Source organism: Phascolarctos cinereus, unplaced genomic scaffold, assembly GCF_003287225.1.
Source record: "Phascolarctos cinereus isolate Bilbo 61053 unplaced genomic scaffold, phaCin_HiC Scaffold_9;HRSCAF=440, whole genome shotgun sequence".
In the NCBI taxonomy this organism is placed as follows: domain Eukaryota; kingdom Metazoa; phylum Chordata; class Mammalia; order Diprotodontia; family Phascolarctidae; genus Phascolarctos; species Phascolarctos cinereus.
Genome location: NW_027556402.1, coordinates 162858655 through 162875273, shown reverse-complemented (window position 1 = coordinate 162875273; position 16619 = coordinate 162858655).

Genomic DNA, 16619 nt, shown 5'->3' with positions numbered 1-16619 from the left:
TACAAGGATCTAAGATATCTCCAGAGGCCTCAGGATGGAAAATGCTGTCCATATCCAAAGAAAGAACTATGGAAGTCAAATCGCTATCACTTATTTTTACCTTCTGTTGAGTTTTGTTTCATCTTTCTGATGGTTCCTCCTATTGGATTTAATTTTTACTTACAACTTCACTAATGTGAAAATATGTTTAATGGGTATGTAAATGTAAAGCCTATATCAGATTGTGCACCATCTTGGGGAGGGTGGGGGGGAAGGGGGAGAAAAATTTTCAACTAAAAAGCATATGGAAGTGATTGTTGATAAATCAAAATAAATTAATAAAATTTAAAAAATTTAAAATAAAATTTAAAAAAAAAACAACAAAAAAAGAGTATTTGCCTGCTACTGTAATGGAAGAGATCCAGTCCACAGTCCAAGTTGCTGAGGCCTTTTTTTGCAGAGAGTGAAGTCCTCTATCAGACCTTTACTTTACTTGCTTCACTATACTATAATCAAATCAGGCTTTCTAAAATTTTGTGTGTCATGGACCTATTTCAAATTTTGGTGAAGCCTATGGACCTTTTCTCAGAATACTTTTGTACTGAACAACTGTATTAAACAATTGCATTAAATAACTGTATTAAAAATTGTATTGAACAATTGAACAATCGTATCAACACCCAAAACATTTCGGTGCCTCCTGGAGAGATAATGAATTCTGTCCAAGGATTTTAGATAGCCATTAGAACATAAAAGAGCAAGTGGATAAAGAATGTATGTTGTGCATATTAAAACATGCATCTGGATGGAATACCTGCACAGTTTGTCTGTCTCAATGTCTCTATATCATCTATCTACATAAATACATAGATATATACACATACACACGTAATATTACATATAGAAAATGAGTTGGGCATAATTTTGAACAGGAAGACAGTAATGGCAAAGCTCTGTCTTTCAATACAATATAATAGTCTTATACTGTAACAGAGAGATATGGCTGTCTCTGATGAAACAAAAATTTATATCACTCTGAGAGCAATGGAAATGTATATTGTATATGTGAGCAGGGTGCAAAATATAACCTCTGAGGAAATCAGAAGCCATCAAATAATTTTATGATAGGAAAAGAAGATGAAGTCACACATGGATGTGTGATGACAGATGGACAACTACAGTGCTCCATTCATGCATAGGCTGTCATAAGAAAGCAAGCAAGAAAGCCCTCTAGACCACTTAATGATGTTTCCATGGACACCTTATAAGAAGATGTAGCTAAAAGTCACACAGGATAGGAAGAAATATGTGGGCTGCAATCTATAGCCATGGAGGAGAATTCTGAATTTATGAGATCCCTGATACTTTTAAGTACTTAGGGAAAAAAATGCAAAATTGTAGTGGGCCCCCTTGAAAAACAATGAAGTCCCATTATTGGAGGTTAGCAAGAAGGCCTTTGGCCTTTACCTTGACTTAGAGCTTGACATCATATTATCATCATATTTTCACAGTTTTTCAGAGAATTCATGAACCCATTTTATATCAAGTTTTCTTCATATATACATAATTTCTGGCATGCTACTAAGATTGTGGAAATTAGTTACAGCTTTTTTTTTCTATGTGTCTCTAATTAGGATGTTTGACTGCATAGTAGATATTCTCAGTAGTAGACAATACCTGATGTCAGCATTTTTGGAGCCCAAATTACTCAGCTGACTTCACAAAATAGCTCATAATCTTATCTAGGGTATCTTGCTGGAGATAAAGAGCTTCTCTAACATATCCTGTTAGTTTCTACAGTAACTTTTCCTATTAATCTTTCTTCCTGAAGCTATTGATGGTGATATCTTAGAGATACTAACTTTTCCTTGATTTTCTGTAAGGAAAATTTCTTATGCTAAAGAAATGCCTTTAGGTCATAGACAATGTGGATAAATGCCTGCCTGACCTCAGTATCTGGAAAAACCCCTGACACACACAGGCTTTGTGAACCAGGATAAGTTATTTCACATCTCATTGCTCCAGGCAGTTCTCTGTGAATGTAATTTGAAGAGCAATTGCTGACTGCTTGAGGGTCCCCTCCATGAGTGTTCTCTACATTTGTTGAAATAATGGGTCTGGATCAAAAGAGAGAAAGAGAGACAGAGACAGAGACAGAGAGAGACAGAGAGACAGAGAGAGACAGAGAGAGCCATGAATATTTCTAAAAAGCCCTCGATGTTCTTTATGTCTCTTCATTCTTAGAAGCCTACCTATTTTGTAGCCTTGGCATTATCTGGTCATTTGGCATATAAGAAGCATAATCATGCTCCCCTTATCCACTGAGCACATGAGAAGGGAAAAAAATGTTTTAGAAAAGTGTATCTTATGTTATGTGATTGTCTTGAGAAAGTTGCTATCTGTTCATTCATTCTTTCAAAAAAAATTTATTAAGATCCAGGTACTGTGCTTGGTGCTGGGAATACAGAAAGAAGGAAAAAGACAGATCTGTTAAAAGGGCAAGGTACTTTTGTTTTCAAAGTAGTTTATCCCTGGGAAAAAGAGAGCTTCAGTGAATTAGTCATCAGATCCAGGATAGAGCTTGGAATACAGTTGGTATAACCCTCCAATGCCCAGCAGAATTGAGTAGCACAGATTCTAGCAAAAGAAGTAACCCTACTAGGAATATGTGACCTGACTTTAGAAATCTTCTTGTTTCTTCTGGAGTTAGATGAGAAGTGCTGAAAGACTGTGAAAAATTAGGAGGTTTTAGTTTATTCCTTAATCTCATATAATGGGGAGCATTGGAGGAAAATGTTCATTAGGCTCTAAAGGTCAGGGCACGAACTTTGAGGAGCTACCTCATTGTCCACTTTAAAAGTTAGTATTAAGCTTTTCAGTTTTGTTCTTCCAAAAGATAAGAATGGGATCAGTATTCCTTTTAAGGAAACACTAAGGTTATATTATCTCCAATGTAGTTGAGCTTTTCTTAGAAATGAGGGAGTGATTCACATTACACTTGGGATAAGAGTTACTCTTTCTACCTCCTCCCCTACATCTGCCACTTTCTCATTTTTAAAAGAATTTTTGTAGATCAAAGGAGAGCTTCTAATTGTTTTACTCTAATTGATGAGCATTTGCTATACTTTGTTCATGAAACACAGACAATCCAGAGTCCCTAGACATTTCACTTTATATTGGCTTTGTTGGGTTGTGTTGGAAAAAAAATCAGAAAGAGAACCACAATGAGCAAAGTCTGCCATTTTGCAAGTTCTAAACCACTCCTAGGGGCATGCTTTGATCAAGAAGCAGGGTTTTTTTCCTCTTTTTTTTTTAAAGTTACAACTTCAATTTAAATTACACACACACATTATGTATAGCAAAGGGGAGTTTAGTAGTGATTTTTTTTAAGGGGTGTGTGTGTGTATGTATGTGTTTGAAAGAAAAATTTAATTTCTCTGACCACACATAGGAGCTTGAATAAATATGATTTGGGCGAATTAACTTATTTATCCAAATAAAGTAAATCATGTAGCATTCTTGTAGTAAAACACAGGCAAAAGCATGTGATCAGATAAGGGGAATAAGAAATTGGTCAGGCAATCAAGGATCTCCGTGAGTTTTCAGGCTGAAAAAACTGGGGCTTCACTTAAGCAAGAAACTGAAATAAGAAAAAATGGGTTAGGTAAAAATGGAAAATAGTCTTCACAACCTGGTAGTCTGACCTCTGATGAACCAGAAAGTGAAATAAAGTAAGTAAAAATATTTCCAAAGAGCACAAGCTATTGGAAGGCAAAAAACAAAAAAGTTGCTTGAAAAGCTTAGCCTTGCTGGATAACATGATGTGGTGTCAGAGATTTATTAGTCTAATATAAAGAGTAGGTAATACAACCTATGAGATAAACAGAGTTGGTTGAAAAAGGAAAATAAGCTTTTGAAGCAAAAAATAAAAGGGGAGAAAAAAAATAAAACATAATGTTACTTCCTTGGGGAAGAGATATGGTCTAACATTGAATGGTGATTTCTGAGAAGACCTAACACTGAATGATGATTCAATGATGAATAGATATGGAACTTTGCAAAACACTCTCCTCATTGGTGTGGGATGACCACTCAATGTTTTGTTCCTTTGTGAGGGGTGGCAGAGTAGAAATCCTAGGTCTTTTTTCTTTCTGCTTAGAGAGAAGACACACTTGATTCTTTTACTCTCTTGAGAGACTTCACTGGAGCGAGACAGATGCTGATGTAGAGAAGCCTGTACCTCCATCATGTTCTTATTTACAACTTACTACACTTGAGATTTCAAGAAACTCCCCCTTGAGTGAGACCTGGAGATCTGAGAGATTCTCTCTCTCTCTCTCTCTCTCTCTCTCTCTCTCTCTCTCTCTCTCTCTCTCTCTCTCTCTCTCTTTCTCCCCACCCAACCCCAACAGAACTCATTCACAAAATTGTCTGTATCTAATCTGTATAATACCTCTGATTTCTGATTGCTAGTGGCTTGGATTAATGAGTTTGTCCTTTATGGTCTTTATGTATCAATGTCATTGATAGGAAGAGATTTATGCTATGGATACAGCTTCAGGCACTCCTTCCTCATTAAGGTATAGCAATCAGAAGAGTAACTTGAACCTAAAAATCATTTCCCATAGAATAACATATTTAAAGAAAGCAAATACATAACTTTAGAGAACTCTTTTGTTCATGCTTCTCCAAGGCAGATATTGATTCCTTGCTGGTATGGAGTAGAAGATGGAGTCATAAGACTAATCACTCTATTCTCTTCAGAAAGAAGGTACATGGGTAAAAAAGAAATTGAGGATCTTCCTAGGTGTATATAAATATTTTTAAGAGTTGGGACTGCTATAATATGCATTTGGAACATAATACTTTGAAGATTATTAACACTGATAATTTTGATAAGCACAGAGATAAAGAATATCTGTTAATAACTTCAAATGGAGAAGGACCAGAAAATTTCTAGGATGGAAAAATCAATCAACAAACATTTATTGAGCCCCTACTTTGTACAAGTCACTGTGCAAGGCACCAAGGATACAAAAAAAGAATAAAATAATTCCTACTCATAAAAAGGTTACATTGTAGAGGGCAAACAAGTACCTATACGAATATGTATAGTATAATACAAAATAAATTTTGAAATGTACAAATTGTCAAAAAACCAAAGTTGTTTGAGAGGAAGAAAGGTGGGGTCAGGAAAGGCTTCATACAGAATATGGTGCCTAAGCTTATATTAAAGGAAGAGAATGACTATGAGAAAAACATAAGGAGAAAATGCTTTCCAGGTATATGAGATGGCCAAAGTCATAGAGATAGAATATATCGTGTCAGAAAATATATTTTTGATTTCAGTTTTATACCTGATCATAATGCTATATCAATATAATTTGCTGTTACACGTAAATGTGTGATAGTGAATGGTGCCTTGCTTTTTCTTTCTTTGATGTTAATATTTCCAATATTAGGAATTCTTTTTTCTTCTCTTTGAAAGACCTGAGAGTTTTAGAAATTAGTCACATAATTTCTTGTGATGAGAGTGGTGATGGATATTAGCAACCCGTCATTGTGAGAAAGTGGGTTAGAAGTGGGAATGGGGGGGTGAAAATTAAGACATTTCTATATGGACATTCTTGGCAATATTTTAACCAAATGATGCCAGAAACTTCTGTTTGAAACTGGTGAGTAACTCATTCTACTCTCATTTACCTCTAGTGAAAAATAAGTATCAGTGGCATAAGATTTGACTTGGGAAGAAGTTTCTGTTTTTAACGGGGCAGGACTTGAGATACAGGATATTTTGCTTCCAAAATTTAGGGATAACTGAGAAGCAAAAATAGGTCCTACAATAAGAGAACCCAACTAGAAATGTGTACTAGATTGGAAGTAGTAGTTTCGCAACAGCTTGTTTTCACAGGTTCTGAGTAATGGACACTGCTCTCACACTTTCCCAATTGCCACTGCAGTGAAGAAAAGCTGTGTGCTTGCTCCCATTCTTTTTAGCATGTTTTCAGAGATGTTGTTGGAAGTCTTCAATAAGACAAAAATGGCATCAAGGTCAGCTGACACACTGACAGTAAATTATTAAACTTGAAAGGACTACAAGCCAAGACTAATATGGAGAAAGAGTTGGTTTTGTTCTCAGATCATCGTGCACTCAGTGCAATCTCTGAGGCTGAGATGCAGCAAAGTATGGACAGATTCTCTGCCACTTGTGCTAATTTTGGCCTGCAATTTATACCAAGAAAACAGTTTCTCTACCAGCCAATACCACACCACCCATGCATGGAACCATTGGTTATAGCAAATAGAGAAATTTTAAATGCTATAGATCAGTTCACTTACCTTGACGGTATACTTTCCAAGGATGTCACCTAGATGATGAAGTTGATGCACACATTGCCAGAGCTAGCTCAATGTTTGGGAGGCTCTGAAGGAAAATGTGGGAGAGAAGAGGTATTAGGCTGCCTACCAAACTGATGGTCAACAGAGCTGTTGGGCTGACCTTACTGTTGTATGCCTCTGAAACCTGGACAGTATACCAACAAAATGCCAGGAAACTAAATTGCTTCAATTTGAATTGCCTTAGGAAGATTCTGAAGAATCTTCTTCCTTCATTGTGGGGAGAAGAGCTCAAATTCATAGGGAATCTGAACGGGAAAACACATAAGAGACTTTGAAGTAAAACCCATGCCTACCAAGAATGATATTTAGACTTGTAAGTAAGTAACCAAAGATTGCATCACAGAAGTAAACTGAGAATCCTCGTTGGAATAAGCTTACAAAAATTGTAGGTGGCACAGTGGATAGATTACCTGCCCTGGAGTCAGGAAAACTCATTTTCCTGAATTCAAAACTAGCCTCAGACACGTGTTAAATGTGTGACCCTAGGTAAGTCACTTAATCCTGTTTTCTTCAATTTCCTCATCTGTAAAATGAGCTTGAAATAGAAATGGCAAACCATTGCAGTATCTTTGCCAAAAAAAAAAACCCAAATAAGGTCACAAAAAAATGAGGACACAACCTAAACGAATGAACAATAACAAGAAATTGTCACCCATTCTTTACTAAAAACCTTCCAGTAACAGTGAGCCAGCATTCCAAATAACTCTTATTGTTAGAAAGTGTTGCTTTATATCATGCTGAATTTTACCCCCTTTTAGCTAGTTCTGCCTTCTAGAGATTAGCTGTTCTTCAGCTAATCATTCAGTCAATAAGTATTTACTAAGCATCTACTATGTTCCAGGCACTGGGGGATGCAAAGAAAGGCAAAAGGCAGTCCCTGCTATCAATGTTCTCACAATCTAAAGGGAAGACAACTCACAGTTATGTACAAATGAGTTCTAGATAAGATGAATTGGAAGTAATCAACTGAGGGAAGGAATTAGCATAAAGGGTGATCAAGAAAGACTTTTGTTAAAAGGTGGGATTTGAGGACTTGAGGGAAACCAGAGAATCCAGGAAGCAAAGCTGAAGAGGCAACATATTCCAGGCACAAGGGAAAGTCAGTAAAAATGGCTGGAATCTCAGAGTTAGGAGATGGACTGTTCTGTTCAACCAACATCTAATACACCAGTATTAATGGATCAAAGAATACATGGAGGTGAATAAGGTGTAAGAAGACTGGAAAAGTAGGAGGGAGAGAGCTGGAATGCCAGAGGATTTTATACTTAAACTTATAGGTGATAGGGAGCCACTGAAATTTATTGAATGGGGAAGAGGAGCAACACAGTCAGACCTTTGCTTTAGGAAGATTACCTTGACAGTTAAATGGAGGATGGATCCACCTGGGAGAGACACGGACTAAGAGATTTTTGCAATAGTATCAGCTGTCAGGGTTGAAGGCTTATAGCAGAGTGGTTACTGTATCAGAAGATGAGAAAGGGGTCATCCAAAACTGAATTCATTATCTTTTCCCTAAAGCTTCTCTGCTTCTGCAATTCCTTATTACTATCTGGATGTCACCATCATCTAAGACATCCACACTTGCAACCTGTTTGTTGCTGTTCTTCAGTCATGTCTTACTCTTTATGACCCTGTGGGGTTTTCTTGGGAAAGATACTGGAGTGGCTTGCCATTTCCTTCTCCAGCTCATTTTACATATGAGGAAACTGAGGCAAACAGGGTCAAGTGATTTGGCCAAAGTAACACAGCTAGTAAATGCCTGAGGTCAGATTTGAACTTGGGAAAATCAGTCTTCTTTTAACTCCAGGATTAGCACTCTATCCTCCATACCACCTAGCTGTCCCTAGGTAATACCATAATTTTGTCACTTTCTTTCCACTTCCTCTACCTCATATCCCATCTATTGACAAGTCCTGTGCCCATCCTCAGTTGTTTCAAATGATCATTTTATTGCTTGACTTCAAAATCTATCAATCTCTTTTAGATGCTCTCCTGATAGTCAATGATTTTCTCAAATACTGAGAACTGAATTTTAGTTAAAACAAATGTAGTCAAACTGGAGGAGAATATCATGGGACTATCTTCTTTTTCTTTTTTTCTGGATACTATTTCTCTTATAGTAGCATGCTAACATTTCATTTTTTTAGCTACTGTATAGATCACTTGACTCACATTTAGCTAAGAATACATGAAACCTTCACATTTTTTCCAAGCTGAATTACTATCTAACCAAGCTTGATACATTGTTTTAAAGTTGTTGCTTGACACAAAAGAGTTTATTAGTCTTTCTTAATTTTTTTCTTTAAAAAAAATACCAGCATTCTAGATCCTCTCCATCATCTAACATGTTTACTAGCCTAACTTTTGACACCTGCAAATTTGGAAGACATCATTAGTGAATTTAGCCAAATCATTAAATAGCACCAACACAGGCACAGATCCCTGTGGAACTCCTCTGCTGGCTTCCTTGTTAGGTGACCCACATTAATCTTTCTCTTTGAATTTGGTTGTTTAACCATTCTAAGCCCACCTTACTCTACTATTGTCTAGCCTACACCTATCTATCTCATTCACAAGAATAGGATAAAAGATTTGGTCTCAGGTCTTACTAAAACATAGGTAAAACTGAATCTGGAGCATGCCTCTGTTAAACCTGGCTAATAAGCCTGCCTCCCCCCAACCCCCATGCCCCACTAATAAGAGAGGTTAATCTGTCATGATGTATTCTTGATGACTTTGTGCCTAGGCTATTCTTTCTAGAAGTTCACTAATAATCACTTATTCTTGAATTTTGCCAGGAATAGAAGTGAAATCCACTGATCTGTATTTTGGAGACTCCATTCTCTTCTCTCTCAAGAAAAAATAGAATGATATTGGTCCTTCTCCAGTGCCAGTTTCCTAGTTCTTCATGATCTTTCAAAAATTACCAATATTGGCTAAGAAATCATATTTGATAGCTCTTTATGTATGTACCCTGGGATGTATCTTATCTGTGTCTGATGGCTTGAATTCATCACGGACAATCTTGTGCCCTTTGACTATTTCTTTATTTATGCTGGATTTCACTTTTGTATTTGAGATGTTTGTTTTGTACTTTGTGAAGTGTAAAGATCATCCTTCTTCATCGAAAAAAAATGAAATAAGACAAAACTTGTTGAGTCCTTTCTTGAGCAATGATCCTTTTTCCTCACTGATCTTTTTTTTTTCTGGTGAGGCAACAGGGGTTAAGTGACTTGCCTAGGGTCACACAGTTAAGTAAATATCATGTGTCTGAAGTATGGATTTGAACTCAGGTCTTCCTGACTCCAGGGCCAGTGCTCTATCCACTGTGCCACCTAGCTGCCCTTCACTGATCTATTTTCTAGAATATAGCTTTAAAAACCTAAAACAGGTAAACAAAAAATCACATTTATTATCTCCATTATGCTTTATGAACAGCCTCAGCTCATCCTGAAACTTTATCATTTAAACAGTATTTTTTACATATTATTAAATTTTGTTTTAAAAGTTGTATTAACCTGTGAACATCACTATCTCTAAGAAGGGAAGTGAAGACAGAAGATAATTTGAAAGGGGAACCACTTGGGGAGGGAAGAGTCAGGAAACACCTCCTGTACATTGTGATTTTTTTTTTAAAGACTGGATCTTCCTGTCTCTGCCAGACTGGAAGAACAGGGGCTACCAATGGGTTGGTCCTGCTCTAATCGGGAGAGATTTAAATTGTTCCATTTCTGACCTGGGCCAGCTCACCACACCCCAGGCAATCCAGAGGTCCCCACCTGTAGTGGGTTTATGACATTATTTTTTTTCTTTTTTTTGCAGAAAAGATATTTATTACCGAGCTATAAATACTTCACACTGAGGCAAAGACAGGCAAGGATAGGAGGTCACGTTTTGGGCTGCTGCCCTCTCTAATTCTCGTCCTGGGCCTGGATTTTGAGCTCTTCCTCTAGCCGTTCCTTAGCTCCCACCACCTTTGACTGCAAGTAGAAGGAGCCACCCACAGATTTATCATTTACCTTAAATAAATGATCAAAGTTCTTTTGGATTTCCTTTCAGCTCAGCTTGGAGACATTGAGGATCTGCTAGGCTTCCTGAAGGCTACGTCCAGAAAGGTTGGATGCAGCTGCAGACTGATGACCGGCTCGCCCACGAGCATCTGCTGCTGCCCGGCTGGCTGCAAATTACTGCCAGAGTGCCCAGGCAAAGGCCCTTCCAACCACCTGCACCCCCATCACGATGATCTGGGCCATAGTGCCAGGACGAGGCCTTCAGGGATGCCGGTTTATGACATTATTGCAGAACTTAGTACAGATACCTGATCCCAGTCTGCCAAAGCTCAGAACTCCTGAGCTCAAAAAACCCATCAGCCTCAGCCTCCCAGTAGCAGGGATTACAAACATGGGCACCAGCTGAGACTCAAAGAAAGTTGGGGAAAGTGGACCTAAGTTGACAGAGTAATTCCATGAATGAGGGGCAAAATCATGAAGATGGAGATAGATGTTTGAGGAAAAGGAAGAAGGATGATGTAGCTGGATAATACATTAAATAGGAGGGAATATGCATAAGAATATTGGAAAAATAGAATGGGGCCAGGTTGTAAAAAACTTTAAATGACAAAAAAAGCTTGTATTTGTTCCTGCTGCAATCAGGAGACACTGGTGCTCACTGAAAAGGTTGGGGACTGGTGGAGAGGATGTTACATTATGCTTAGAAGCATATATTAGAAAAATCCCCTTGTCAGTTGACAAAGCACATATCCTTTTAAATAGCAGTAGTCTTTTAAATTAGTGCAGTGCAACATTTTTTTTCCTGAAAGACCCGCAAGGGGGAAAATATCAACTAAGCACAATGCACAAAATATTAATTTAAGGTGGTTTATTTCTTAGAGAAATATGAAATATTTAATCTATGTCTTTAAAAAATGAAAATTAATAACATGAGAGTTATTACTACATTCTATCAAGAGAAGAAATACTGAAAAATATATTTAAGCCCATATTTTCCCACTGATCTCTTTTAACAATAAAATTTATTATATTTTGTATTTAACACATTTGCTTCTTCCTATCTGCTCCCAGAAAGCCATCTCTTAAAATAAAGGGGGAAAAAAAAGGAGAGGAAGAGTTCAGCAAAACTAATCAACATATTGAAAAAATCTAATGCTATATTCTATGTTCCTCATTCGTGATTTCTTTTTTTGGTTTGTTTATTTTTTTGCTAGGCAATGGGGTTAAGTGACTTGTCCAGGACCACACAGTTAGTAAGTGTCAAGTGTCTGAGGCTGAATTTGAACTAAGGTGCTCCTGACTCCAAGGCTGGTGCTCTATTCACTGTGTCACCTAGCTACCCCTCACTTGTTATTTCTTCCCTCTGCAAAAAAGCAGGGGGGGTATTTTTACACATCCATTTTTTCCCCTTTGATGGTTAATTTTAACTTTTAATTATTATGTATTTTATTATATTTTTCATTTCAAAGAATTCATTTTAATTATTTTGTTGTTGTTCTTTCCTTACATTTGTTCCCCAGTAATTGTGTACATTGTCTTCCTGGTTTTGCTTACTGCGCTTTACATCAGCTCATATAGGTCTTTCTATGCTTCTCTATAAGCAATATTCCTGGTAGTATTGGAATATTCCATTATTTTTATGCACCATAACTTTTTCATTTTTTCTAATTCATTACAGCTATAAAATGTTCTGCCATAAATATTTTGGCATATATGAGGCTTTTATTTTTATTTTTGATCTCCATGGAGTATATGTCTGCCAATGGAAACTCTGGATCAGAGGGTATGGATGTTTTAGCTTCCCTACACGCATAATTCCATATTGCTTTCCCAAGTGGTTGTAATGATGCACAACTCCAACAATAGCAGATTAAAGTGCTGATCCTTCCACAGCTCCTTGAATGTTGACTTCCCATATTTTCTTGTATGATATGAAAACTCAGAGTTGTTTTTATTTATATTCATTTTATTCTTATTGCTGTAGAGTATACTTTCATATGGTGGTTAAGTTTATAAATCTTCCTTTGAGAACTGTATGTTTATACCTTTAGCCTCTTTGTAAGGAGCAACACCATCCTCCCATTCCTCAGGTTCACAGTCTAGGTATCATCCTGTATTCCTCACTATCTCTTACCTCCCTCCATATCCAAGTTGCTGCCAAGGCCTGTCAATTTCACCTTTGCAACATCCCTCAAATATGTTTATTTCTCTTTTCTGACATTGACACCACTCTGAAGCAGGCTCTCATCACCTCATGCCTGCTCGTGGGTCTGCCTGCCTCAAGTCTCTCCCCATTTCAATCCATTCTCCATTCAGTCTTGAAAGTGATTTTCACAATAAATTCCAGTGGCTTCCTCTTGTCTCCAAGAACAAAAATAAAATATACCACTAGATTAGAAGAAGGAAGGAAGGAAGGAAGAAGGAAGGAAGGAAGGAAGGAAGGAAGGAAGGAAGGAAGGAAGGAAGGAAGGAAGGAAGGAAGGGAGGGAGGGAGGGAAGGAAAGAGGGTGGGAGGGAGGGAAAGAGCATGGGAGGGAGGGATAGAAGAAAAGACAGCATTTATTAAGCATTTATCATGTGCCATTGGAATGAGATAATGAAGGCATCTGGTGCAGGGCATGATTTTTGAAGTTCACATGGGCAGGATCAGGTTTTTGAGTTCCAATTAGCCTTGCTTTCACTCCAGAGTGAAAACATTTCCAACAAAACACTTGAAACATCAGGAGAAAAGCTTGTTTTGGATCCTTATCATCTGAGCTTCACTGACTTTCTACCTATTCTATCATCTTCCTTCTAATTTCACAAGCTACAAATAAGGAAATTCTCTCCAAGTAAAACACAGCTGTGATGCTTACATCCCAACAGTTCAAAATAGACCTTGCCACATTTGGATGCCATCTCACTAACTGAGACTAAGTCATGTGCTTACAGATAGGATTGTATTTGTTTAAAGGCAGGGACGGGCAAAGGAGGAGGAATAGGCATAAATTAGTGAAAAGTTTGAAAGTATTTAAATGAATGCAGTTTTGTTAAAATTAACCTGTTAGATTTCTACAGGATCTTAGAGAAGCTTTAATCCTACCATCTCTTGCAGTGTTCTAATTCCTAGTCCATTTAATTTAATAGGCAATTCTTAAGTTTGAAAGGATTTTTTTAAAGATAAATTAGCAATCCAAATCAAATTTTATTTCAAAATGGCCAATGGGTGTGGGACAACTTCCTTTTTTGTCTGGGGAGATAAAACAGAATTACATTTCTATGAAAGTCAATGACTTGTTTGTGGAGAGGTTCAGTAACTTGCCACTATCTTATGATTATTAAGTGGCATACTCAAGACTTGAACTTAGGTAGGTCTTTGATTATAGGTACGGTTCTCTCCCTAATACAAAATACTTTGTCTAAGCATCTTTAAATTTAAAGTTATTCTATGTGTTATTTAGCAAAATTGGTAGCAGGCACATCAAAAACAAAATGAATAGTGTTAAAATTCTTGAGAACAATCCAGTCTCATAAGATTAAATTCCCTATAACAATTTTACACCATTCATTTTGTTTGCAAACACTTCTATGATTGTGCAAAAATTAAAGTCCAGTTAAGTTTTAATTAAGTTTTCACAGATTCTCTCTTAATGAAGTCTAAATAATGATATTTTACAGAATGATATGGGATAGTTTAGGTTTTTTCTTGCTGTAAAGGGGAGTGAGCAACTCTGTGGATCAATATTTTTTAAAGCTTTTTGATTTTAAATCAAAGTAATTATTTAACAAAATGCTCTGGGATTAGAAATGCTTTGTACAACAGATTAGAACACACCTATTGACCTGTGTTTTATTTCTCTAAAATTGATTAATCAATTAATATAATCAAATAGTTAAAAGTTAGCTTACAACTGTATTTAAAATATGTCCCTCATAGAAATTATTCAGTAATTAAGTGACTAACTAATAGCCTATTTATATTTCATTCTCCCTTTCTTTTTATTGACGGTAAAAGAGAGTAAGGTACCCATTAAACCAGAAATATTTTTTTAAAATTTTTCACATGAAGCCATAATTGTCACATAATTCAGTCACAATAATTTAAATATACCATGGAAAATGAATTCTGAAAATGAAATTAATCAAAGAGTTCTTTTCTTTTTTCTTTATTTTTAAAGTCTATAGAAAAAAACTCAAAAGTTAAACATTGGTCCAGACCTTTCCAGGAAAACATTTTACAGTCCCCATGTTTAAAATAAAATGTACTTTGCTACTCTTAGTAGGAAATTTAACAGTTTTTTTCTTCCTCTATATCTCTCTCCCAACTGTCTCTTATCAGCTCTTGCTGAATATTTATTTTAAAGGTCAATTCAATAAGTAAGATGTTCTAAGCATTGCCCTAGGGGTTGAGTATACAAAGTGAAAAACAAAACAGTATCTGGCCTCAAGGATTTTACATTATCTTAAGTGAAACAACATGACTCAGATAAATATAAAATATAAAAGAAGTTATTTTGTTGGCAGAAGACCATAGTAACCAGAAAGCTTCTTTGCAAAATATAATTTAATGAAGGATATGACTAAATTGTCATAGTCTTTAATATGCATATACTGGACATGTTCTGTTTTAGTGCCCCAATCCTGCCCTAAGGTTGTCTTGACATTGATCAATAATACTGCCATTAGTTTTGGATTTCCTATATCCCTTCTTTGTCTTTAAATCCTCAAGTTTAAGGGACTGACTAGGATTGATCTATTGTTCCAGGTTTAATTATCAAATCAATCTTTCTGTTATCTTTTTTTTATGATTTCATAGATACAATCCTCTCAACCATTTAAAAAATTAGATTCCTAATGCTTTTTAACCCATTTTTATATGAAGTCCTCTATTCCACTTTCATTTTAATTGGGTGTCTTTGTCTCTTTTCAATCTCCATTCTGGCTTTTATTTTCAGGTTTGATACCTAGATAGGCACTTGGTGTTCTAGATTTCCACATGCCTTCATTGTGACCAAGGAGAGAATAATGTTTTATGTTTATTTTTCAAATCCTTCCAATGGTACCAATCTCATTCTGAGTTCTTTGCTGTAGCAAATTAGGCTGATATCTTGATGGAGCTGGCAATAGTAACTTTTAGGTGCTTTTCCTAGAATATGTTTCTGATGTAACTTATTCCTAAGTACATTATTTTACTATTGATCAAAAAGAGCACAAAGGGTTCCCAACAACTGCATTTACTGAGCAAGGCGACACAGTATAGAGAACAGAAAACTCTCCTCAATCTGGAAGACCTGGGTCCGAGTCATGGATGTGAAACATACTACTACGTTGGTAAGCTCTTTTTGGTCAATGTCTGTTTAATCACTTTTCGTATTTCTGCCTCTGGGACCTAAGACAGTGCCTTATAGCTAGTAGGTGATTAATAAGTTCTTGTTGATTGATTTTAATATATTGACTTTTTGGGATTCTAAAATCTATTGAATCTATAGAATCAATTGGGTTTTTCTGTCTCTGCTTCTCTCTGTCTCTGTTTGTATCTCAATTTCTGGCCTCCTTTCCTTTTCTGTGTGACCCTGCTTAAGTCTTCCAATCTCTCAGCGCCCCCAGGCAACTCTCTAAGACCATAACTTGCAGAAAGATGGAACTTCTATCTATGCTATTTTTTATGCATACTCGTTTTTTGACCCAGCAGGTAACTGAATGAAAAGAAACTATCAAGATGCCTATGTAAGCCCTGAATATCAGGGCCAGGGCCAGTGTCAGTATGCCCTGTTAAGAGAAAGTTCTTCACTGGGAGCTCCCCATAGGGACAGAAAACCAAAACTTAGCATACATTCTGCTAAGGCTGCAAAGTGGAATACAACATTTAAAAAATAAATACATGTAAGGAAAATTGATGAGGGAGAGAGCACAAATAAGTGGGGGGAGCAAGGAAGGAGTCACCTCAAGTTACTCTTTAAATGAAGATAAAGATTCTGAGAGTCAGAGATGAGGGGATGCATTGAAAGGCATGTGAAAAGCCTTAGAAGAAAGCATGGAGAGAGGACATAGAATATCTACATGAAGACTTAATGAGTCTGCTTCTGAAAATAAATGTGTTTGAGGGCTCACATAGGTTATCTTGATAGTTTCTTTTCCTTCAGTTACCTGCTGGGTCAAAAAATGAGTATGCATGGAAAAAAAAGCATAGATAGAAGTTCCATCTTTCTCCTTAGCAGCTTTTGACTGAGGAGGAAGAAGTCTTGTGCACTC